A 24,571-nucleotide genomic window follows, 5' to 3' on the forward strand; every position below is an offset into this window, starting at 1 on the left:
TAAAATTAAGTAAAGGTCAAGATTTGTGGATTTAAAGCTTGGCATAGCTTTACTAATTTAGTTATGTAGTCATAGGTAAGGTTATCTCATGTCTGGGAACTCTTTCCAGCATCTGCAAAATGATGAGGCTCAAGCAGATAATTCTTCCCTATTCTGATGGTCTGTGACTCAATGGAAGAGACAGAGCCCAGAGCAGGGTCAGGAGACATAGCAGTTGGTCTTGCTAGAGCTGGGAGAAGGTGCTTTCTCTTTGGCCAACTGGAGGTGGTGGTGAAGAGGACAGTAGTGAGAAGGTAGATATGATACCCTTAGGTGTTTTTTTTTTTTCTAATTTTCCCCATTCTGCCTGAATCTTATGAAACCACAAAGTCCTTAAGTTATCCAAATGTTCATTAGCTCAGTGGGAACTGAAGGGTTACTTCTTCAGTGTTCCAGAAAATGTTAAGATTCTGGCACAGAGCTGGCCACACAAAGCCAGGTTAAGACTACTGGAGAGAAAATACTGGGGTCCAGCAAGGATTTGTAGTCACAGACCCAGAGAATATTAAAGTCAGATCGCTAGAGCAGTAGGATGTGTGGAATGGGAGTTCAGAGAGATGTTTACTTGGCCTATATGGTACTTTAATAATGTAACTTAAGCTAAAACTCCAAATTTCCAGATTTTATTGGGGGAAAAAAGGAAGATATGAAAACCATGGTCCTGTATTCTCATCTAGTAAATATTGGATGGAGCTAACTTGAGTAAGAATCTAAGTAGTACAAAAACAAAACTAAAAAACCAACCAAACAAAAAAACCCAAGCTAAATGCCTGAAAAGTCCAGAAATAGATCAGAAGGCAAGGCTGGTTAGAGATAGAGCTCAATAAGGTCATAGAGGACCCAATTTCTTTCTACTTCCTCCATTCTTCCTTCTAAGATGCTGACTTCATCAAAAGGCTGGCTCCCCTCATGGGGGCAAAATGGCCATTGTGGTCCTAGACATTACAATTTCATTCTGTATCACTGAGAAGCAATCAGACTTTATGTGCCTCAGAATATCCAGCAAAGATCAGAGCTTTGGGTTAATCAAGTCACCTTGAACTAATACTTACGGCTTTATATATTGTGCTGTGGTTTGGTTTAAACCTGGATTACCTGAAACAATAATGATAGCATGGGTGTACAGAATTCTTCTGATTAGTTTATACCAGTGGGGAGCATAACAACTGGCTTGGAGGGGTTCCATCCTAAGCACATTGCTGCTACCCAATTGGGGAGGGGGAGGATTGAGGTTGAAGAGACAGTCTCATTATCCACCAGATTCTGCCATCCTGCCCTCTTGGTGGACACATGCCCATTGCACCATGCTCTCCACCACTCCCTATTGTCTGACACCAGGCTTATATTAGCCATACCTCCCAGGTATTAAACAATAAACGCGTCATGCCTCCCTTTCCCCAATTAAGTAAAATAACATGTATGCATATAGAAACATACAAAAGGCAGCTGTTGAGTCAGAATCATTTTACAGATGGGGGAGTTAAGACCTGGGACATATTCCACACTTGCAAGTCAGGGCAGGAACAGTTAGTTCCAACAACCATGGCTGAGCCAATGATAGCACCCAGGGTGTCTTACACTATCCACATGGACCTGAATGACTTATGGTACACTTAGAGGGCACAAATCACTCAAGGTTTAACCTTCAGTCCATGTACAGATGGCAAGTGATGGAAGAACCAAGTCAATTCAGTTTTGATGAGTCCAAGCAGTCTTTAACATATGCCTGGCTGGGGGAATCCCTGTTTGAGAGGTAAAATCTACGGCTTTTTCTGCTGAGACAGGTCTGACCTAACGCAAGTGGGATATAAACTCACATATTGGTTAATAACAGTGTCCCAAATTCTTGTTGCTAAATAGCTCCAGGAGGTCCCAGTTTGAATGTGTGTGTTAACTGAGCTGTGCTGCATATGAACCCAGGAACACAACAAGGTGGGGTGTTCGACAGTTGAATCAACAAAGTTACAAACCAATGTATAATGCATATAGAACAGGTAAGTTTTAAGGATGAAATTCGGTCAGGAAAGGTGGGCACAGGGGGCACCCTTAGAGTGGAAAGGGTCACTGCACCTAGTTGGAGGAGGACATTGAGACTGAAGAGAGGGAATCCAAAAGGAACGGAGAAGAGATGCTGGAGCTTTATTAATTTGCTGAAGGTTAACCTAGCTTTAGGGAAAAAAGGGCAATGCACTCAGGAAGGATCATGCTCTATGAACGAGGGCAGGCAGCAAGACTTTATGTAAGAATTGGTGTCTCAAGTACTGACAATTTGGGCTGTAAATATGGCTGGTAATGTAATGAGCCCTTGACCTTGAAACACTTTATCTCCTCACCTGTATAATGAGGAGTCAGTGGATAATCTCTACAATCACCTTTCACTCAAAAAATCTTTATTTCCAGAAAGGGTTGTCATTCTTTCCCTCTACCCCTTCCCCATTCAGTGCTGAAATACCCAGTCAGGGACCAATGCATCTTTGATTAGATGACAGCCCAGGCAGAGGGGAAACCCCAAAGATACTCAGGTGCCCACTATAGAAAGGAATAGCCAGGACATTCACTTATTCATTAAAAAAAATGTCTTTGGTTTCAGCCATGTACCAGACACTGTTTTCATACCAGATACAGTGCAATGAGGAATACAAACAGAACAAAACAAAAAAATGGAACCAACACAACCAAAACCTATACACAGACTCTGCCCTGTCTCTTGTCCCAGGACTGATGAGGAGGGTGGGGGTGGGAGGTAAAAACCAAGATTAATCAAAGACTAATCAATATTAGTCAAATAATACAAGTACATGTAAATCTATAGTAGCAACAAGTGCTTTGAAAGAGAAATACAGGGTGCTTTAGGAGTTTAGAGAAGAGAAACTAGACCTAAGTAGGAGGCCAGATGCTGGACTTGAGAACAAAATGAAGAGGTAACATGGACTAGAACTTCCCATGCATGTGCAAAGGCTCTGTGGCAGAAAGAAATAGGATGGATTGGTAGAATTAATAAAAAGTTTGATGTGGTTGGAAAACAGCACAAGATGAATCCAGAGAAGAAAGAACCTGAGGTCCTCACCACTGGGATATTTTGTGTCATGTTAGGAACTTTTGTCTTTATCTTAAGAGCAATAGGACACCGATTTAAGGCATGCGTACATATGTGTGTGTGTCTGCATATACATGTGTGAGAGCGACAGAAAGAGACTGAGGCACACAGAGAGAGACAAGACAGAAGGAGAGAAAGAGTTGGTCAAAGCTGTGCTTTGAAAAGATCAGTCTGGGTATTGTATGGAGCGTGGATGGGGAAGGCCAGGAATGTGTGACAAGGCCACAGAGCCCTGTGATTCCCCTGGATACCTCCACTGCACAGGACTGTGGCGTTTCCACATTTTCTACTGGGCAGAACTATGGATTCTGATGTTCTAGAATCCCTGGCTGCCCCACCTGCTTTATTCCTGCCCCACCGGGGATCTCTGGACAGTTGGAGCACCCATAAGGAGTTTCAATATTCCAAAGGGTTCAGGACATCTCTCTCTAGTGGCTGGCCACACTGAGATACAGTTTCCAGGTGTAGAAAGCACCAGCATTCTGCTCTCCACACAGGACCGGACAATGAAATTCTGCCTTGGCAATCAAACAACAACATCCTCTCTCCCTCTCCCTCTCCCTCTCTCTCTCTCTCTCTCTCTCTCTCTCTCTCACACACACACACATACACACACACACACACACATTGATACCCTGCATATCTGTCAGAAACCTTTTCCCTGGACAAATGATGATTTATGGGAGGCTGTTCTATTTCCCGCCTCTCTCTTGCTCTATTTTAGGAGAATATATCCAGACCATGTGTTTTTGCTTAGCCTGACACATTCCAAGCAAGCTTTCTGTATTCCATGTGCTGGTGAAAGGTCCTCCCTTAAGAAGTAGAAGGGAAAAAAGCAAAAGCAAAAGTGAACCCAACCCCCATCTTCCCTGGGTGGCTAGAGGAGAGGTCATTATCCACACACTGGAAGTGCTGAGGAATCCCCCAGGACAGCTTGGGCCACCCCTTTCGTGGTCAGATTCTGGGGCACACCAACAGACTCTCCATGTTTCACAGGAGTGCCCCACTTGAAGCACAGTGAAGGTGGGGAGGGATGAAAGTTGGCCCCACTCCTAGGAGCCTCTGAACATGCAGTTCTCACTCCTGAAACCCCCTACTTCACCATGCAGATCACACACCTCCTTGAGGACTCGGCTTGAAGGACACCTTTGCGGAGCCACCTTTCCTTCCCAGACTACCCCACCCAAAGCCAGTCTCCCTGTCACTGCATAGCTCAGTGCCCAGCTTCTATCTTTTATAGAAATAATTGCACATTGCAACCATATTCACTTCCTTACTAATTTTCACTTCTTTCCTTCATTTGGCTAGGGGTTGGCCAACTATGGTCCACAAGTCAAATCTGATCCATTGCCTGTTTTTGTAAATGAAGTTGCTGTTGGGACACAATCATTTATGCTAATTTCTTCACAGACTGTCTGAGGCTGCTTTGCAATACACGGCAGTTGAGTTGTTGTGACAGAGACCATAGGGCCTTCCAAGCCTCAGACAGTTACTCCCTGGTCCATTACAGAACAAGTTTAGTGACCCCTGTATTAGACAGTAAACTCCATGAGGGCAGGAACTAGGCCTGTCTTGTTTATCCGGTTATTACTGGTTTCTAGCTCAGAGTCTGGCTCCTAATAGGCACTTGATAAGCATTTGTCAAAAGACACACCCTCAAAAATGCTACGTTGGGATTGCTGAGTCAATGGCCAAGGGCTAATGTTCATTTTCAAGCTTCAGGCTTTGTTGTTGGTGGTTGCTTTGTTTAGGGCTCGCCTTATACTTAGTTTGGGGTTAAAAACCAGGAGAAGATACTTTAGTTCCATAAATTAGTGCCTTTAAAAAAGAACAAAAAGTAAAGTTTCAAGAGGTGGGGGGAACCCTAATCCTCAAACTGGATTTTAAAAGACCAACAAAGCCATAAATATTAACAATTCTGATTTATGAGGCCACAGAGGGTTGTCCCTAGTTACAATAGCAAGCTCAAAGAAGGCGGCCTGAATGGAGAGAAATGCAAGAGGGTTGGTAAAAGAAAAAAAAAAATTATTAGCTTGATTTTTCTCCAAGTGGGCCAAGACTTTCTGCTGATAAAAGGTGAGCATTTGTGCAAATCTTAATTTAATAAAGCATTTGGGAAAACACTTTTGTAGCACAGTCAAGATTTTTAAAATCGCCTAGTCTTGGGAAAACACTAGGAACAATTTAACTGGACTCCGTGATGGAATACTTTGAAAGTTATAATTTGATCAGAGACATCAATGTGGGTTTATGTAAGGGAGACTTTAGTACCTAACCTGTTATAAATAAGTTTCCTGGATAAATTACTACCCTGGGAGATAAGAGAGAGGCAGATATTGACATGCATTTACAGAAAGCCTGGAGCACAGTTTCACATATTATCGGCCAGTAAGACGTATGAAGGGAGGTTAGGAGGCTGTGGAATACATACTGCCAAAAAAACCCCCCAAAAACCTCATTTCATATTTTAAGCTGAACAAAAGGTAAGAAGTCAGGTGAACTGAGTGAACTTTACTGTTTATAAACAAAGCAAAAACTGGAAAAAGATATAGTCCAGTTGAGTATGCTCAACCCTTGAGACTTCTGGTCACCTAGTGGTATTTATTTCAAATCTTTTGGCCCAAATGTGGTAATGGAGGCAAAGATGTAACATAAACCAGGCTGGGCATTGAAGAAAGAGCAGTCAACCTACGTTAGCAGCTGAGCCACCTGCAGATCAGCCAAGAGGGACCCCTTTACCATAAGGCATGTCTGCTCTTTATTATTTGCACACACCACAAAGCACAATTTCTGACATCTAGTAGGGCCCTTAATACATTTCTGTTGAAGAAGGCCTAAATGCTAGATATCACTGATGTGTCCCCCAAACATCTGGAGATCATAACCAGGCCCAGAGCCAGGACTGGGGTGAGGCTAGTGAAGGCACACAGGACACCATTTAAGGAGGTGCTCAGTTGCAGGTGCAATCCTGCATGTACACATGTCTCAGAGTGAGTGCCTCCTCAAATGGTTCACCCTGGGCACCGTGCTTGTCTTCTCCTGGTCTAGGCTCTGACAAGGACTTTTTGTTCTCAGAACAATTGAGCCCGAATGGCTGACTCTCCAAGAGAAGAAATGGAGGTTTCCTCCATTTAGAATTTTGTGAAAGAGAAACATTTTAAGATGATAAAGTATCTATTGAAGACAAAATGGGAAGAACAAAATTAGGGCATTAGTTGTATTCTCAAACATTGAGGAGATAAGTAACACATTAATTAGGTGTGAGAATTTGTTTACTTCAATAAGGAAAGATAGTAAAACTTCAAGTAAAGCTGGAACAGGAAGATGAAGTTTCTGAGCAGTATACCCCAGAAGCAAACTTTAATAGGGCTTTTCCTCTTGTGAGGAAGTTCTAATATGAACTTGAGACAGCTATAAGATACTAAGATACTTTGTCCATTCTCATCAGTCCCAATATGTATATAATTGTGACTCTCACTGCATTTTGACCAATATTAAATTAGTTCAGGGAAATAAGTTCTGCCTATTCAAGCTTGGAGCCCTTATGACATATCTCCTGTTGGTCATCCAAAAGGAACTTCATGCTAAGAGCACTTTGACACACCAGTGTTACAAGCTGATATTATACGGCAACTCTGAGTACAGACCGAATTCTTCCCTTATCACTTGTCAGCACTTACACCTAAAAAGTTCACTGTCTTTCTGAAGGCAAACCTTCTGTTTGTTTCTGAGTTGGTGCTTATAGTTTCTAGGTGAATAGCTCAATAACCCCAACTGAAATGTGCAGTGATGTGTCTACCTTCCCAACCATGAACTCGTCCACTCTGTCACCTTACCCTGTTGAGGAAACAATATCTGCCTTCGAAGTCCTCCAGTGACAACATCTTAGAACTGAGCATCTCAACAAAGAAAAATAAGCAATAGCATATGGTTCTCCTAACTGAGGCGGGCCAGGGTTTCGGTGCTCATAATGTGCAGAAGTGCCTGAAGAGATGCTATATTGATTGTGAGATACAATTGTGAATTTTATTACCTTCTGGGAAAAAATAGGAAACATAAAAGCAAGAGTTTTGTGCCAGATGTAAGAACTAAACGCTACGGTTATCTGATTAGCATTAGAGACATGTGCTTTGAATGTGAAACACTTGTAAGTCTCCCCAGGTGAGCTCTCGATCTTATCTGAGCCATTTATGTCAGACTTTTATATGCCTACTCTTCTCAAATGGGACGCAGATGAAGTCCAATCTTTTGCTTAGAGGAGCCTGAGGAGAGCACTGGATTTTTTTTTTTTTTTAATTTTAAAGTTGGAGTGGTTTTTATAACAGAGAGTCAAATTGTTGGGCCCTTCATTGGCATCACCAGGAAGAGGAGTAAGAGAAGGCCATTCTGTGTGCCACCATGTTTTCCCTGTTACCAGTGTCACCTCTTTAAACTGTCAACTCTGATGGCAAAAGCTGTCTCTTGCGTCTACATATTAAACTGACAGAGAGAACCCCCTAGTCACCACCATTGTGCATATGTTAAATGTCTTCCTCTATATGTGGCTTGTTTCCCCCAAATCCATCTCTGAGGGCTCTAAATGTCCTCAACGCCTGAACCTTTTCGGCCTAAAGAGCGCTGTGGGGGTTCAAGGAGGAGTTAGGTCAGGATGTTCCCTACAGCCTCGCAAACTTAACAGCATTAACACATTTTTAAAAAACGATACCTTATGAAAATGAGGATAGGGAGAGACAGATGCTCTCACTTCCGGAAGGAATAAAACCTGGTAATACCTTTTGATTGGGCAACTTGGTAATACATCTCAGTACTCTTACTATGTGTATAACCTGTTGTTTAGCAACTTTACTTATAAGGAAATAGTATGACAAAAGCACACAAAATTATATAGACAAGACTGGTCATTGGAGCACTTTTGAAGATGGAAAAAACTGAAAACCACCTAAACTTCCCAACCGTAGGAGCTGAATAGTATGGCCTATCATTATAGTGGAAAACCAATAGCCATTTAAAAGGAAGAAGATTGTTGATAGACAAGTGCTCTCTCGATACAGTTTAAGTGAAAAGGGAGGTTTCCAAAGATCTGCTTGGTGTAACCCAATGCTATAAATAGAAATGTGCACATGTGTGCACATGTATGTGTGTGTGTGTACGTGTGTGTGTGTGTGTGTGTGTGTGTGTGTGTGTACATGTATGGGGAAAGAAGATCTGGGGGGAAATTGCATCGAAATATGAATAGTGATTTTTTTTCTAGGTGAGGTAGGAGTAAATAATTTTTATTTTTTGGCTTCTCTGCATCATGTGATGCAGATATCATGTGATATAATACTTATGTAACAACTCTTAAAAACTGTTGCATTCCTCTGGAACCCCTGTCTCAAGTCTTTGAGGGGTTTTCATTACCTCAGTTGCACCTGTCCCTCTCACGGCTCTACAACCACGATATCTGATGTGGTCAGCCTGCCTCTGCAGAAAGGATAGCATGTGGTTTCCCACTTTTCTTCCTGCCATGGCAAAGCTGGCAGAAAAGATGAGGTCTGTGCTCTCAGACACTCTCCCTCCTGCCGACATCGCGTGCTTGCTCTGGATTCTCTTCCCAAGCCCTGCTCACCTGCTCTGGCAGGTGTTCAAATTCCTTCCTCACTGCACTCCCTGGGCCTTGGAAAAGAGAGTGGGTTTTTAAGATTCCTCACCACACTCCTCCCTGAACATAAAGAATTATTTATTTCTGCCCTCCTGTTAAACATGGCATTCTTGTCTCAGAGCTGATCTCCTCCTCTGCTTGCCCAGGTCAGCGGGACTGGGGGTATTGCTCATCGCCATCGTTATCAGCAAGCCTACCCGTTCTCGGCTTCCCCCAATCTGTGCCCTGCTCAACTGTTATTCTTCCTGTGTCTCCAAGGGCAACAGGTAAATCTTCTCATTTACCTCTCCCTGTTCTCCTGGAATTTCAAACTCTTCTCTCCCCAAATATGGCTGAGATGGAAGCTCCTGTCTCCACATGTGCACAACGGCAGAATCCCATCTCTGGGATGCCATCGACCTGGCAGATGCCATCTCCACTGCCATCATTGTCAACAGCATCACTGTAACCTTTGGAAGCTGTCTTTGTAGTGGGCTCTGTGAGCGCATTACAAAGGGAATCCTTCTGCAGATCTAACTGTATATACTTTTGCAGTACTTGTCTTTAAGGAGCAAAAAAATCTCGGGGGGCTGGGTGGCTCAGTCGGTTCAGCGTCTGACTCTGGATTTTGACTCAGGTCATGATCTCACGGTTCATGAGTTCAAGCCCCCCATCGGGCTCTGTGCTGACAGTGTGGACCCTGCTTGGGATTCTCTCTCTCCCTCTCTCTGCTCCTCTCCTGCTAGCTGTCTCTAAGTAAATACATAAAGAAAAAAAGTAGCAATAAATCTCAGTGGGAGATAGGATATAAACCTTAACTTGCTCATCCATAGAAATCTGCTTCTTACCTCACCTGTCAACCACAACTACTCTTCTGAAGTTAGAGTCAGTTCTCGTGTTTACCAAATCTATCTCCTACTTCATAGTTTCTTGGCTACATTCCACTGTAGGTCTTTGCCCTACTGACCACAGTCTCCTACATGAAACTCAGGGAAATTTCAAGACTCTGACTCAGACTGACTTAGGTCTGTCATAGTTCTGACTCTTTCTAGCTGTGTGACCTTGGGCAAATCACTTTATATCTCTGATCTTCATCTGTAAAATGGTGACAATAATGTCTACTATGCACTGATGTTTTCAGAAGCAGAAGAAAACCCAGTTGGGAGTTTGACTGAAGCATTGCATTCCCTGTCTACAGAACTTTGGCTCAAAAAAAAATATCCAGTGCATTTTTTATGAGACACCAAACTTATAATAATCATAATAATTAATCATTTTTGATGCAGAGTCATTTTCATCTTAACCGGCAGAGAGGAACAAAGTCATTTGAGAAGTAAAAGGAAAGAACTGTTGTTGTAGTTGGTGTTTTGGTTTATCTTACCCCCTGAGCTGATTCTTCTGTTTTGTCTTTAAACAGACACAGTGGAAGCAGTTAAATGGGCTCAACCTGAATGCAGACAAACAGGGAGTCAATTTTAGGTAGTGAGGAATAAATCACACGGAGGTTTTCAGCTTTGCTTTTAATCTTCAGGTGACATGTTGTGCCTTGAGCTGCTTACTGCCCAGGCACCAGCGTGCCACCAGACACGGACATCTCTAACCTGTGCAATCCCTGGCCACAGGCAGTCCACTGTTGGCTTCGACATTACCCCAAATTGTGGGGCTCTGTTTGTTTTTGATTTTCTCCTGTTCAGGGAAACAGCAGCAGGAAGAAGCTCCCTCCCTCTCTCAGGTCGTTCTGAAAACAGCCATCAAGCTATCAGCAAGAAAAGCCACCGGATGGGGCTGCTCTGCTCAATCTGCCTGATAAACTCAAACATATCTAGATGATTTTCTGACAGGTGAGGAGTTGACAGCTAGATAAATGGGAATGAGACGCCCTAAATTTGTCAGTTACAGGTGCAGTTCTGTGAACTTGCCTTCCTTCCCTGCGGTTGCCCTGGTTCCTAGGCAAGAGAATGCACACCTGGGGTTTTCTTTAGGGTCCTTGAGACAACATTTCTTCTGGTGACGTGGGGTTAGTTCCCATCCTAATTCTTCCTTGCCATCCTTTCCTTTAAAATCAAGACCAAACAAAACCAAATACACGCTCTCTATAGTAAACTGGGTAAGAAAACCCAGAAATAGACTCTCTGCAGGAGTCCAGCACTTAAGCTGCTGTCTGCCCACAAATTACATCACATAAAGCTGTTGTGGCAAGTTATTGCATTTGTGTGTGTGTGTGTGGGGGAGGTGCTATCTCAAACTCCCTCCCCCCCCTCACTTATTCTTTTCTAGTTTCCTACTCCCACCCCTAAAGCAGAAGTACCCTTTATTTGTAACACTTAAGAGCCTGGATTGTCACCACTTCACCACTTCCTCACTATGTGCCCATAGGCAGGTTATATAATCTCTCCAGGCCTCAGTCTCCTTATCTGTGAAATGGGGAGTTGCTTATTTATCAACTATTAAGTGCTTATTTTGTGCCAGGCATCACATCTGTGGAGAAGAACCATAGCCAAAAAAGCCCCTTGCATTAAAAGGGCTTGGCTGCTGGCAGGTAATTATAGGACCCACATCCTTTATTTGTTCATCCAACCAATAATTACCAAATATTTTCTATAGGCCAGACACAGCTCTAGGTGTTAGTGATCAATGGTTAAGAAACGCAATGTTCCCGCTCTTATGGAGTCTAAGTTTGTATCGAAATCACATGGGACCTATATGACATAAAGCAAAGGCTTGCTCTGTATGGTGGCCATGGCTATCATCATCATCTTCATTATCATCACATGTGAATCACCTGAGGTGACAGATCAGTTGTCTCTAGGGTGGTCTGGTCACAAGGCTCTCCTGCTCCATGCCTGCATTAGACGTCTGCGAAGGTAGGTGCATCTAGTGTGAGAGGGGTTTGAGCTGACCAGGGCAGTGGAGGTTCTGCTGTATTGCAGGGACCAGAGAGACATTTTCTCAGTTCTCCCTTTTCAATGAAGTTGTACCTAATGTGTGCTAAAACAGATGGGAGCTTTGCTTTTCCTAGACAGTCCTGACCCTTCCCACACCTAACCAGGGAACACAGACTTCATAACTGTACCTCATGGTCAAATTTAAACGTTAGCAACCATATTTCCTGCCTTCCAGGATATCTGCTTTCAGTTACCAAGTACTGGATTTTATTTTTTTATTAGAAGTGTTCAATAAATATCTGTAGAAACAAATGCACGGGAGAGATAGGTGTTCACATGTTCACAGCAGATAAGCAGAAGACCAGGGCATCCCAGAGCCCTCTGCTGTATAGAAATGTCTGCTTTGGGGTTCCATTCTCTTTGGGGTGCCTCCAAAGAGCACCCCTTCATTTCCATTCACCCTTTATCTCTCTCAAGCACCTGCGAAGTACAAGGCACTGTTGTAGGTGCCAGGACTATCTTGGGGAAAGAGAGAATTGAATCTCTCCTTCTGGACTTAACGTTGTAGTTGGGGACATAGGGAACAAATAAGACTACTTGTAAATAAACTGCAAAAATAACTGCAGGTTTAGTAAATGTTGCATAGGAAATCATCGTAGCCATGGGACAGCAAATATTTGGAGGAGGCTGCATTAGATGGGATGCCAACAGGTCTCTCTGAAGAGGTGGCGATTTCTGAGCTAAGATCTGGAGAATGAAAAGGACCACGTGGGGAAGAAGACCTGGAAGGGCATTCCAGGCAGAGAGGAAGCATGGCTGCCTCGCCATGGACTGGGGGGAAGAGTGAGCAAGAGGAAGAGAATGGTACAGGATGAGATTGGACAGGGAAGGTGGAGCCGGGCTGTGCAGGACCTGGAGAGACCGGAGGGCGGGGGGACGTTTGATCCAACCTGGCTTGCTGATGGATTGGCTGGGAATCAAAGTGGGAAAAGAAATCTGAGTGTAAAGAATGACTCCTAGGTTTCTGTCTGGAGTACCTGAGTGGATTATGGTGGACCCATTTCCGAGGGCAATATTGGTAAAGACGCTCTAGATCTTACGCTTGAATCTCAGTTTCCCCATGTGTTAACTGACTACCTTCTGATAAGGTAGTCTCTGAACCCCCCTCTACGCCTCTAAAAGTGGTGTACTAGCACCTACTTTTAGGGATGTTGCAGGCAGTAAGCGAGAGGACCTTTGTGTGGCACCTGGTGTGGCGACTAATCATGAGGGTTCCGTGACTGTTGGCTCCCTTTCTTTCTCTTCCCTTTGCTGTCTTCTGTACGCTCATATACCTGTCTCTGCCTGTTTTCACTCAGTGTTTGCTAGTGCCCCGCACTCGGTGTGAGCAGTGTGCAACATCTCTCCCACACTTCAGGGCAGCTGTTGTCACTCTGCTCTCTCCTTCCATTTGCGGGATCAAATGCATTCTTTCCCAAGTCCTTTCTTCCCCCCAGGCTGTGCCACAAATATCCCCCACATGGACTTTTACGTTCCCTTCCCCTCTGTAGGTGTAATTTCCTGGTGCAAGCAGAGATAAGAAGTGTTTGGCTGAGCCAAAATGCTGGCAGTGACTGGGGCATGCTCCCCTCAGATGACCTTTGAAATTCTTTCCAACTTAAGGATGCTAAGCTTGAGCTTAACACTGATTCTGAGTATTGTCTTTGCAGATCCCAAAGGGATAAGGGGACGCAGACAGGTTCCTTCGGTCTTGTTTCCATGTCTGCCATGAATAGGATGACAATTTTCTGACTGTTGGCTTCTGACTCCTTCCTGGTCAGAAATGAAATCATCTGGAAGTAACTTTCCCCGCCCCCTGTTCTTCATAAAAAAAAAATGTCTAAACAGCTTTATCAGGACATAATGCATATACTTTTAATTTATCCATTTAAAGCAAGTGATTGTGCAACCATCAGTGTGGCCAATGTGTATACTTTTCATCTGCTCCAAAAGAAATTCTGTATCTTTTAACTATCACCCCATCTCCCATCTCTGCCCTACCCGCAGCCCTAAGCAACTACTAGTCTACTTTTTGTCTCTACAGATATCTCCATTCTGCATTACCATATGAATGGAATCATATACTATGTGGTATTTTCTGACTGGCTTCTTCACTTAGCATGTTTCAAGATGCACACGTGGTAGCATATACCCATACTTCATTACTTTATATATTATGGCTGAATAATAGTCTGTTGCATGAATACACCTTATTTTTGTTTATCCATGTGTCCATTCCTGACACTTGGACTGTTTCCACTTTTGGGGTATTATGAATGCTGCTATGAACATTTGTGTACAACATGTCTGGACATGTCTTCATTTCTTTTTAGAAATAACTTTTTAGGGGCGCCTGGGTGGCTCAGTCGGTTAAGCGGCCGACTTCGGCTCAGGTCATGATCTCGCGGTCCGTGAGTTCGAGCCCTGCGTCGGGCTCTGTGCTGACAGCTCAGAGCCTGGAGCCTATTTCAGATTCTGTGTCTCCCTCTCTCTGACCCTCCCCTGTTCATGCTCTGTCTCTCCCTGTCTCAAAAATAAATAAAACGTTAAAAAAATTTAAAAAAAAAAAGAAATAACTTTTTAAAACTTTTTTTAAAATAAGTTTTCCCACCAGTAGGATGGTAATGACCATTATTATAGCAAATAACATACTGTGTTGTTAGTTGGTGTCAGGAAGTGTGTTGATTTTATCTCATTGAATCCACATACAACTGGCCTGAGATACGTACTATTATTACCCCTAGTTTACAGATGTGGAATCTGAGGCTTACAGAAACTAAATAACATAAAAGGAAAGAGAAACTCCTAGATACTTTCCATGATTGATTTTCCTAAGAGAACCAAACATGAAAGATATAGTTATATTGAGCCTGAACATTTTTTCTTCCAAAGGTTCATATTTCTGATGATACTAGTCACCCCCTTCCAATTTTATGTTCATTCTTCAGAAAAGAAGTAAAATTCACCTTCATAGTTTTTCATCCAAAACCACCTCCTTGTCCTCTAATGACTTCAATACAGAAAAATAATACCACAAGGCCGTCTGGGTGGCTCAGTCGGTTAAGCATCCGACTCTTGATTTTGGTTCAGATCATGATCTCAGGGTCATGAGAATGAGCCCTGAATCTGGTTCCGTGCTGAGTATGGAGCCTGCTTGGGATTCTCTCTCTACCTTTTCCCTGCTTGCAGGCATACTTTCTCTAAAAGAAAAAAAAGAAAAATAATGCTGCAAAGACTATATAAACACACCCATTAATAGACACAGATTTTAGGCTTGTCCCATAACCCTGATGGTCGTTTCTACATAGAGTTATATGTAAAGAAGTTAGGCCACACAGATGGTTAAAAAGGGATTTTAATATTTATTTGAACCTCTTAAATTACACTTACCTGGAAGAGGACTTTTCAGACACCTTCCTGATCTCCATGTGTCATACTCATACTTCATGGATGCTGTGCACACTCCTACTTGCTAACACACCCCTATCGCTCAATCAACCCTGCCATTTTACCAACTCTTGTCCATTTTCCAGACTTTACATCACAAGACATTCAGGAACTAGACTGGTAAAGACAGGACCCTCTCTCGGAGGGTGGGAGTTGGGGAGGCAGCAAGGAATGGCAGGGCAGAGAAGAATAGGGGTAGGAATGAGAAGGAGGGAACTATTACATAAATTACACTTTATTTTTATAATGCATACATTTTCACTTTAGTTTTTCATTAGTAGGAGTGAGAAGATTTTGACTTGTTCAAGGAGTCCTACCCTAGCTAATTTGACCAATAGTTTACCAAGGTAAAGAGATACATAAATTGTATCGGGCACACGAACAGCAGAATAGTAGAATGAACAACTTCTCTAGCTTTGACTAGAATGCAAATGGCTGGCATTACATAAGTAGCAGATCCTCATTATTCACAGATTTCATCCTTGCAAATTCGCTTACTTGCTAAAATTTATTTATAACCCCCAAATCAATACTCATAGTATTGCTTTTGCAGTCATTTGTGGACATGCACAGAGAGTTAAAAAATTTGAGCTGCCTCATATACAGGTTCCCAGCTGAGGTCAACCCAGGTGATGCTCTGCCTTCTTGTATCAGACATGGCCCAGGGGTGGAGAGCCTGACAGCGAGGCAGTGTAGTGCAAGGAGATGCATCTCTAAGGCCAGTTGGATGGGGTTTAATTCCAACTCTGGTATCGGTTAGTGGGGTAGCCTTGGGCAAACTTGGGCCCCTTACCCACCTACTCTGCCCTGAGCTCTGGGCCTGAGAGACTAAGACTTGGCTTGGTCTTCTACCTGTAAACATGACTCTGGCCTCTCCTCTGAGATGGGGAAAGGACTGGGAGTTCCCTTCTAGAAATCCTACTCATTTGCTGGGACTTCCTCCGTGGCCTCAGGGGGCTGGCCTCCTGCCATTCTCTTTCCCACGGCTGGCCACACATCCCCGGGACCTTCTCAGATGTGTGCTCCATTTAGGTAGAAAAGTCACCACAAGGGAGAAGCAGACCCTACTTTCACCAGAAATGCAGGTAAACATAGCAAGGGACTTCCTGGAAAAAGGACTTCTGCATACCTGACAGATGACGCTTGCCAGACCCTCGTCAGCCTACACAGGAGCCAGTGAAATGGGTGCAAGACTCATCTCACTTGCTGAGGAAGCCCTGTGCTCATCCGGTTTCTCCAGAGCCTGGAATAGAAGCTAAAACTGGGCTCTTCCTAGGCGGCTATCGTTCTGAAGTCCTACTTCTAAACTACATCAGTTTATGAATCATCTGGCTGATCTCAGATGTGTCGTTCTGACATGTACCATGTCACTTCAGCCAGGAAAACCAACCCCTTTTCCTCTATCTGTTATCATCATTCCCCACCCCCAACCCAACATACACAAACACACAGAACACTGGTATAGGATGCCCACTAAGGGAAGACTGAGGGGATGCAGGGAGGTTTAATTTTAAGCATCTCTGTTCTTAAAACTTTTAGCTACCTTTCTCTGCAAGGCTCTACTTCCTGAATTCTTCCCTGGATTCTCTCCTTTGCTTTCCTCTCTCAAAAGCGTCCTCTGGATACCTGACCTTTGCCCCACTTTCTCCCACTTTATCAGGCAGGACAGTTCAATTCTGCCAAATTCCCTACTCCAGATAGAAGTCCTACTTTTGGAATGTGTCCAGACCTAGCTGTGCACCCCTGCTCGGGGTCCCACTCATCCTCACTCTCTCAGGCAGAAGGCAACAGGGCACAGATTAACTTCTACAACTGGTGCTACTACTTCTTTAAGAGCCACAGCAGCTAGGGTTGATTTTTAATTTCCAGCAACAATAAATATTTCTCCATAAACCACAAACTTCACCCTACCCTGGCCTAGAGACTTGACGGCCAACAACCAAGAACGATGTCAAACATTGTGGGTACCACATTCCAGCTGTGACTCTAAGTACTCTTCCTTCATACACATTTACTCCTCACGTGCCTTATGAGGTAGGTGTGCCTTACCTCCTTTTGCAGGAAGGGGAGCTGAAACTCAGGGAGATTACATAACCTGCCCAAGATGGCAGGACTGAGGCCTTCCGCTCAGAACTCATCTTTTTGACTCTTCTGTTATGCTCTTTTGTTAACTGATTCCACTGTCCTCAACATGGCTGCAGAAATGAGCATCCTGGGAAATTGAGGTCCCGGAATTTCCAGGTAAGTGAAGAAGAGGTACTGGGGCCACATATGCTGTCCACACCACTGCCTAGTTATTGCTAGAGAGCTTGTCCAACCTCAGAGAATGTGGCATTCCATGCTAACCAATCATTTTAAATTCCTGCAATAAATGAAAAAATAAACACACGGCTAAGGATATAATTCAGCTAACCTCACTCCCAAATGAGACTGATTCCAGATAGAAAGCAGATTTTCATATTTACTGTATGTGACAGCTGTAGGAATTAAATGAATCATCTGTCTGTCTCGATCGCCTTGCTCCTCCTGTGCTGTACGTATCTATCCCTGGGGTTGTCTGTCTTCCCATTCCAGAAAGACAGATCAGTGTAGTTTCAATTATTAATTCCATGTTTGGATCACAGTAACACCAGTTCCAGTTCAGTGCCCTGCAGTTCCTATTGATTTAAGTGATGAATTATCTACACTGCAATGTATTATTAACTTTATTTTGTCTCTTATTCCTTCCGCATTCATGCATCAAAATAATAAAGCACCATTCATGGGCTAAAAGGACTCGTTTCCCTTCTCACATTTCCCATAAGGCAAAGCCAAGGCACACCAGGGAGGTAATTACACCAAGCTGGGGGTGGGGGGGCTGGATATTTATTTTGCCTATGAATTATTTATCTCAGCTCTGAATTTGAGGGAGGGGGTTGGGACGGGGATCTTGAGTGGTGGCAGGGATCTGAATGGGGAACAAAGGGGCCCAGGAGGAAAGTTAATGAAGACAAGTGAAGAGTAGAACCCTGGAGATGCAAAAGAAATAAGATAACCTCAACTCAGAAGGTCAAGTTCTGGACATCTCTCTCTACCCTTTGTGATGCCAGCAGGAGGATGGGTGTGGGTGTATGATGGCAGTACAGTGAAGGGAATGGGGCAAGAGAAGAGAGCATCATCAGTGTTTCTTGTGAGGTGTTTACACTGCTCTACTCTGTGTGCTCCATGGCAAGACCTACTAAGTGAGGTCATATCCTAGTGAGACATGGAATGGCAGAAGTATGGCTGAAATTAGTTGGTTTTGGCTGCCCGTCATCACCTTCATCTTCTTTGGATAAAGAAGAGGCACACTGTCCAATTACCTATTGAAGCACTGTCTTTTCCTGCATACAATCTGGTAGGGCTGTTACTCAAGATGCCCTACCTTTCCCTGGCCAAACGCATGACCCAAGCTGGGCCCATGAGATTCTCTCCCTACCAAATGGCATTTGAATTACAGGCAAAGGAACCAAAAAATCTGAATGTAGTTGGCATGTATTCATTAGCAGTGATGCCTGGGTATAACTGTCAAGTGATCACTGCTCTTAAGATCCTCTGAAGATGATCAGTGCCTGTCTTCGCAAGCTCTGTTTTTCAACCTTCTCTTTGATTTGAGATGCCCCACCCCCATATGGTTTCAAAAATCCTTTTTCATTTGGATTTGGTTGTGTTTTGTTACTTTCAACCAGAGACTCTGCCTGAGCTGTTAAGGGACTTGACTTTATCTGGAAGTCACTGAGCCCTGAGAGATGGGAAAGGTGGAGAGGGAAGTGACAGAGATCTTGTCCACGTCTCTAACCCCAGTCAAGCAACAGCCACACAGACGGGGAGAGCAGGGCAGGAAGGAAAGTGAAAGAATCCTTCTGTTCTTTTTCTTCCAATTCTTGTTCCAACTAAACCCAACCTCCCAGCCTCCAGGATTCCTGTCGGAGCGACTCCCAAGTCAGAGAGCCTGGAGAAACACCCCATCTGGCAACCCCACCTGAAGGGAAGACCTCAGCATGGGTTGCCGGGGGGTCAAGCCTCCACCTATGAGCAAAACCCCAGGAGAAAAGGAGAGGCACCCAAAGACCTCCCAGCTTGAAAGGGACAAAGAGCATGCTACATGTGTAAAATTTCCATGTGTAGACAATTGGAGGATTACCTGGGTCTCATTTGTAATTCTACTAAAACTCAGAGACTTTGTGGGAGGATGCCTGCCTCACCTAAGGCCACTCCCGTCTTGTGACTCACAGCTCAAGAGGCAGTCTTGGTATGAAACAGATGTCAGGACTGTTTTACTGGACCTTCTTTCTATTTGCCCCTGTCGCTCATTGATTCAGAAGAGCCTTCGGCTTTCCTTTCCTTTCTTCTTCTCTTCTCCCCACCTTCCCCCATTTGAAGGACACAGAGCTGAACATCTCACAGGTAGAGTCTGATCCTCCCAGTCATCCCAGTTCCTTACAAGAAGTAGAGAATGACCAGTGATGCCAGAGAAATGAGTTCTTTCTCTTTCCTGTACTTCACCAAATAAGGAGAAGAGGAGCCGAAAACCACTGTGATTAGATTATGTGGAAGAGGGTCAAAGATTAAAAATCCACTGCCTCTCATTATTAGAGGAGGGATGACAGATTCAGACCAGAGCACAAAAGAAAATACATTATTTCAAAACAGGATATGAAACCCAGTCCCAGGCGATTAGTCTCTGTTAAGTAAATTTACTATCTAATCTTTTAACTGTCTCCCGAAATTGCCGGTCCAAAGCTCCCTCCCTCCTTAGTTGGAAGGTCAACCTTGGGCGTGCTGTCATGTGCCCCGACTTCGTCAGCACGCTAATGGAACCAGTGTTCATCTCAGAGGGTGGGGGGCTGTGGGGGCTGGAGTGGAGGGGCCTGGAAGCAAAATACACCTCATAATAAAAACAGGATGTGAGTGCCACAGACCAGCCCAAATGGAGGGAGGACAGGGATGTAGGACAGGGGAAACTGTCCCGGCTTTGGTTTCAGAGCCAGACCCATCATCCTCGAGACTTCTTGAACATCACTTGGGGCTCCTCCTGAGGAGACTCTGCTTTTTCCACTTAGCCCCAAGAGGCCCACATGCCAAGGAATCCCATGCTCCCAGATTGTTCTCAAACCAGACCGACCTTCAAAGCTTTGATTTTAAATGAATGCTGCATTGCAGGCCAAATACCACAGGCCTGTTTTGGGGCCCAGAGAGGACAAGATGTGCACTTGGAGGCCAGACGGGCTCACAGCACCATCCAAGCAATGAGAAAACAAAGAGAAAGCAGGACACAGTGAAATAGAGGGTCTGTTTCTCAATATCTTTCTTGGCTTGGGTGCCACTTGTCAACGTGGAGTACATGAATCAGAGAAGTAGGGAACATCAGACTGAAGGTAACTCCTTCCTTTTTCTATTTACCACAAGGAACTCTTTCCCCGCCCCCCCCCCTCTCTGCTTCGCTATTTTCTCATCATCTGTTTAGTCTAAAATGCTGAACTGCTGCACAAAGAAAGTTCTCTCCAAGAATGAGTTTTCCAGAAAAAAGCTCTTCAGACAAGGGCGGTGTGTGCAACACTCTCCACAGCCTGGAGAATGGGGCATGTGTTTTTAACAGGAGGGGCTGGAGCAGACTTGGACTCCCTGAAGGATTCTCAAGGTGCTCTGTTTGTGTGATTTATCCCTTCTTGAAAATCCAAACATACAAATGTGCCTGCTGTAAAAGCAAGGGCAGACGTGGGGACTCAAGTCCCAAACAAAGCAAACTGCATACCACTCACCTTCCCGGGGGGCTTTCTCCATTTTATCCTTTGTCGGTTTCAACCAAAGCACATCAAAGTGAAGTGCATGTATTTCTGCTGGGCATCAGTGGGTATCATTTCTCTCTCTCTCTCTCCTGAGCCCTCAGCAAGCTGCACAAAGAACCCTGGGTGAGCAGGACCTGGGCAAAAACGGCCTCCTCTCAGCTCCTGGGATTTCAGAACCTGACATCACTGCCTTGCTCATCAAGTGAGCAAAACCACACAACTTGGAGGTTCCATGCTTGTAGAGAATGGGGCACCATCCTCAGAAGACTCAAACCCCAAACACTTTTTATCTAGTAACCATTTGTTCACATGAGGTTTTATTCACATTCTAGAAGGGCTAGACCAGCTCTGCATGCCTTCCAAATTCCAACCCACACACCCTTCTCTCCTCCTAGAATGTACTAAGGAGCAATGCCTGAGTTTGAGCCTTGTGTAAAAACTGATGGAGATGGCAGACAGAGTCCTCACTCGTACACCATCTGACCAAGGGGAAGGCCACTTTCTAGGTGGGGAACTGTGCTCAAGGCTTAAAATGCATGAGTTTGTCTGAACCTCAAAACAGTCCTGTGAAGTCAATGTTTATACTTCCATCCCTACGTTATACTGAAGTTCAGACAATGTTAGTCCTTAGCAAAGGTCACCCAGCTTGGTAAGTGGCAGAGTGAGAATTAGGACCAAAGCCCTCTCCACGGTCTAAGGTCTTGTCTTTCCATATTGATGTGAGTAATATGGCAGGACTTCGGGAAGGTCCCATGCCCTTTGATCCACTGCCTACAAAGCTACAGACTTCATCTATGGAAATAATTGTGAAGGCAGACAAAGATGTATGTTCACCACTGATAGCAGAAATTTGGGAGAAAAATATGGCATTGGCTAAATAAAATATTATACCCATAGAATACTATGTAGTCATTAAATGACTAAGATAGATAGTCTTCTAATGACATGAGAGTTTTTACAATGTAATGTCAAGTGAAAAAAAAATGAATGTGTAACCAAATGTCCATCCACAAACTAAAGGATACATCCATTCTGGTATAGCCTTGCAATAGGGTACCGTGACTCCATGGAAAATAATGAGTTGTTCTCTCTCTCTCTCTCTCTCTCTCTCTCTCTTTCTCTCTCTCTCTCTATCTGAATGAGTTCTGTACAAGTACTGAAATCCTTAGAAGGATTTCTTCTTTTTGCTAACCAGTATTTTTTCCCTCAAAACATATTATTTTTCTTAATAAGAAAAAAAAGTATTAAAAACAATTTCAACACTCAGGTGTAGGCATTAGTTTTAGAAACTGTCTCAATAATATGGTTTTGTCATTATGTGTGTGATGATGATACCACACATTAGCAAGTTGCTTTTGTTTATCAACATACATGTACTTTGAATCACACATTGGTTTATATATCGGTATGTACTTGGCACCCTGTGGGGTGCAGGCTAACAGCGATTTGACAGTACAAGTCACATTTTGGTAACGGAAGATCTGAGGGAGGTTGGAGTCAGATCTGAATAGACAGAGGAGAAGACAAAAACCTGGTAAGGCTGGGAAGCGTCGGGGAAAGAGGTACGGGGATTATTCCCTCCTCATAAACAGCTGTGCCAATGCATGTGGTGGGTGTTCCATACGTAGACCCTCCCCATGCCCATAAAAATAAAACAAATAAAGCCTTAGGTGATAGGGCCAGCAGAGCCAAGAGCAGGCCTAATCAGCTGGCAATGTGCCCAGCCAACACTCGCTGATTTTAATTATTACTGATGGAATTGAAAGGTTACCTAATTCCCTAGGGCACTGCTGCCCCTACCCCACCCACCCATTACGAGAATAGCCATAAGTTTTCATTTCTTCTCTGATCAAGAGCTCTATGCCTGAATTCTAAAGATACATCATCTGCTCTCATATTCCTCTGATAAATGGTTTGAATCAATATCAGAAGCATTATTCCTAGAGCCCTGGATTACTCTATCAAAAGACTCTGGTTTCCCAAGAAGCTTCTGGGACCCTGGTTATTTAGGGGCACGGAAGGTTAGAGCTGAGAGTGGGGTCCTACTAACTCTCAAGGGATCGCTGCCAGTCCACAAATTGTTGACTACTGGCCCCTGAAGACATAAATACAGAAGCTGAAAGTAAGTAATTTAGAAAACTTTATAACCATTTCACATTGCCACATCCTAGTGATCTTAATCATCACCTCCACACATCTTTTCCATGACCAATGTGCAGTGTTGTAATTGTTTCCTGTTTTTCTGATTATATTTTTTGAAGTGTCATTCTATGCCTGTTTTATCTAAAAATCAAATATTTGGGCCTCTATTTTGTATGTCTTTTTATTTTATTTTTTTGAGGCAGGGGGAGGGGCAGAGAGAGAGGAGGGCAGAGGATCTGAAGTGGGCTCTGTGCTGATAGCAGCGAGCCTGACATGGAGCTTAAACCCACAAACCATAAGATCACTATCTGAGCTGAAGTTGGAAACTCAACCAACTGAGCCACCCAGGTGCCCCCATTTTGTATGTCTTTTTAATGTCATTTTTCTAGTAGGTCATTTTAATTATATTTTACAAATACATTAATCTGTGGTTTGGAGAATATTTTTTTAAAAAATTGTTTAATGTTTATTTTTGAGAGGGGTGGGGGGGAGAGAGAGACAGAGCATGAGCAGGGAAGGGGCAGAGAGAGAGGGAGATACAGAATCTAAAGCAGGTTCCAGGGTCTGAGCTGTCAGCACAGAGCCTGATGCAGGGCTTGAACCCACAAACTGTGAAATCATGACCTGAGCCGAAGTTGGACACTTAACCGACTGAGCCATCCGGGCGCCCCGAGAATTATTTTTTTTATTAAAGGAAAAAATCCACCTCCATAGATAGTTTCAGAAGTAACCAAGTAGGTATGAGCTTTGTCTTCTCAGATTTTTTTTAATGGAGATAATTAAGAATTGAACAGAGCCGGCATTTGGGGTACAGCTTTATCTTTGAGTAGATCCCCAGCTGGGTGGTGGATGGAAGGATCATCAGGGTCTTCTAAGACTCTTTTTTGGACTAAGCTGATGAGCAGGCTAATGGAATAAGACAATTCTGGAGCATAACATCCTTATTTTGTTCCGAGGGACTCCCACTGTTAATCTCCTTATTTCATACATCGTCATTATCCTCACTGCACCCTGCTTTCTTGAAATTTCACTCAAATTTTCTGGTCTATGCAGCTGTGCTCAGCAACATTGAAGTTTTCTTTAAAACAACCTCGGCTACAAGAAAATGTATATAGAAAATGGGGGAGGTTAAGATACTGCCCACAGCTTTAACCTACTAGCTTTGTTTCCTTTGTGAAAGAATAATCATGCATTTTCAGCCATGCCATGTAAGCTATTGAACGATCGAAACTGGAAGGTGAGAAGCAGTCACACTGCTGTCCTGAAGGCCTGGGTGAACTGAGGCCCCTGTCTCAAGTGACATTTCCACTTGTACTCGAGATGAATTTGAACGTCAAAAGGCTAAGTCAGACTTCCTGGTAGCTACTGGCTCCAGAAAACTCCGTGATCAAAACATCACTCTCTGTACAATAAAGTGCTCCTCACTACATAGGGATCTTACAAGTCTCATCCCCCAGGTAAACTCCCCAAGACTATCTAAAGCCAGGGATTTCCC

At 43.8% G+C, this 24,571-nt stretch overlaps 1 protein-coding gene across 3 annotated transcripts in view; it reads right to left on the minus strand.

Moving 5' to 3' along the window:
* SLIT3 (slit guidance ligand 3) overlaps positions 1–24,571 on the minus strand; it is a 687,161-nt gene that overhangs the window by 266,052 nt on the left and 396,538 nt on the right. The window lies entirely within an intron of this gene.

Source organism: Panthera onca, chromosome A1 (assembly GCF_046562875.1).
Source record: "Panthera onca isolate mPanOnc1 chromosome A1, mPanOnc1 haplotype 2, whole genome shotgun sequence".
Lineage (NCBI taxonomy): Eukaryota > Metazoa > Chordata > Mammalia > Carnivora > Felidae > Panthera > Panthera onca.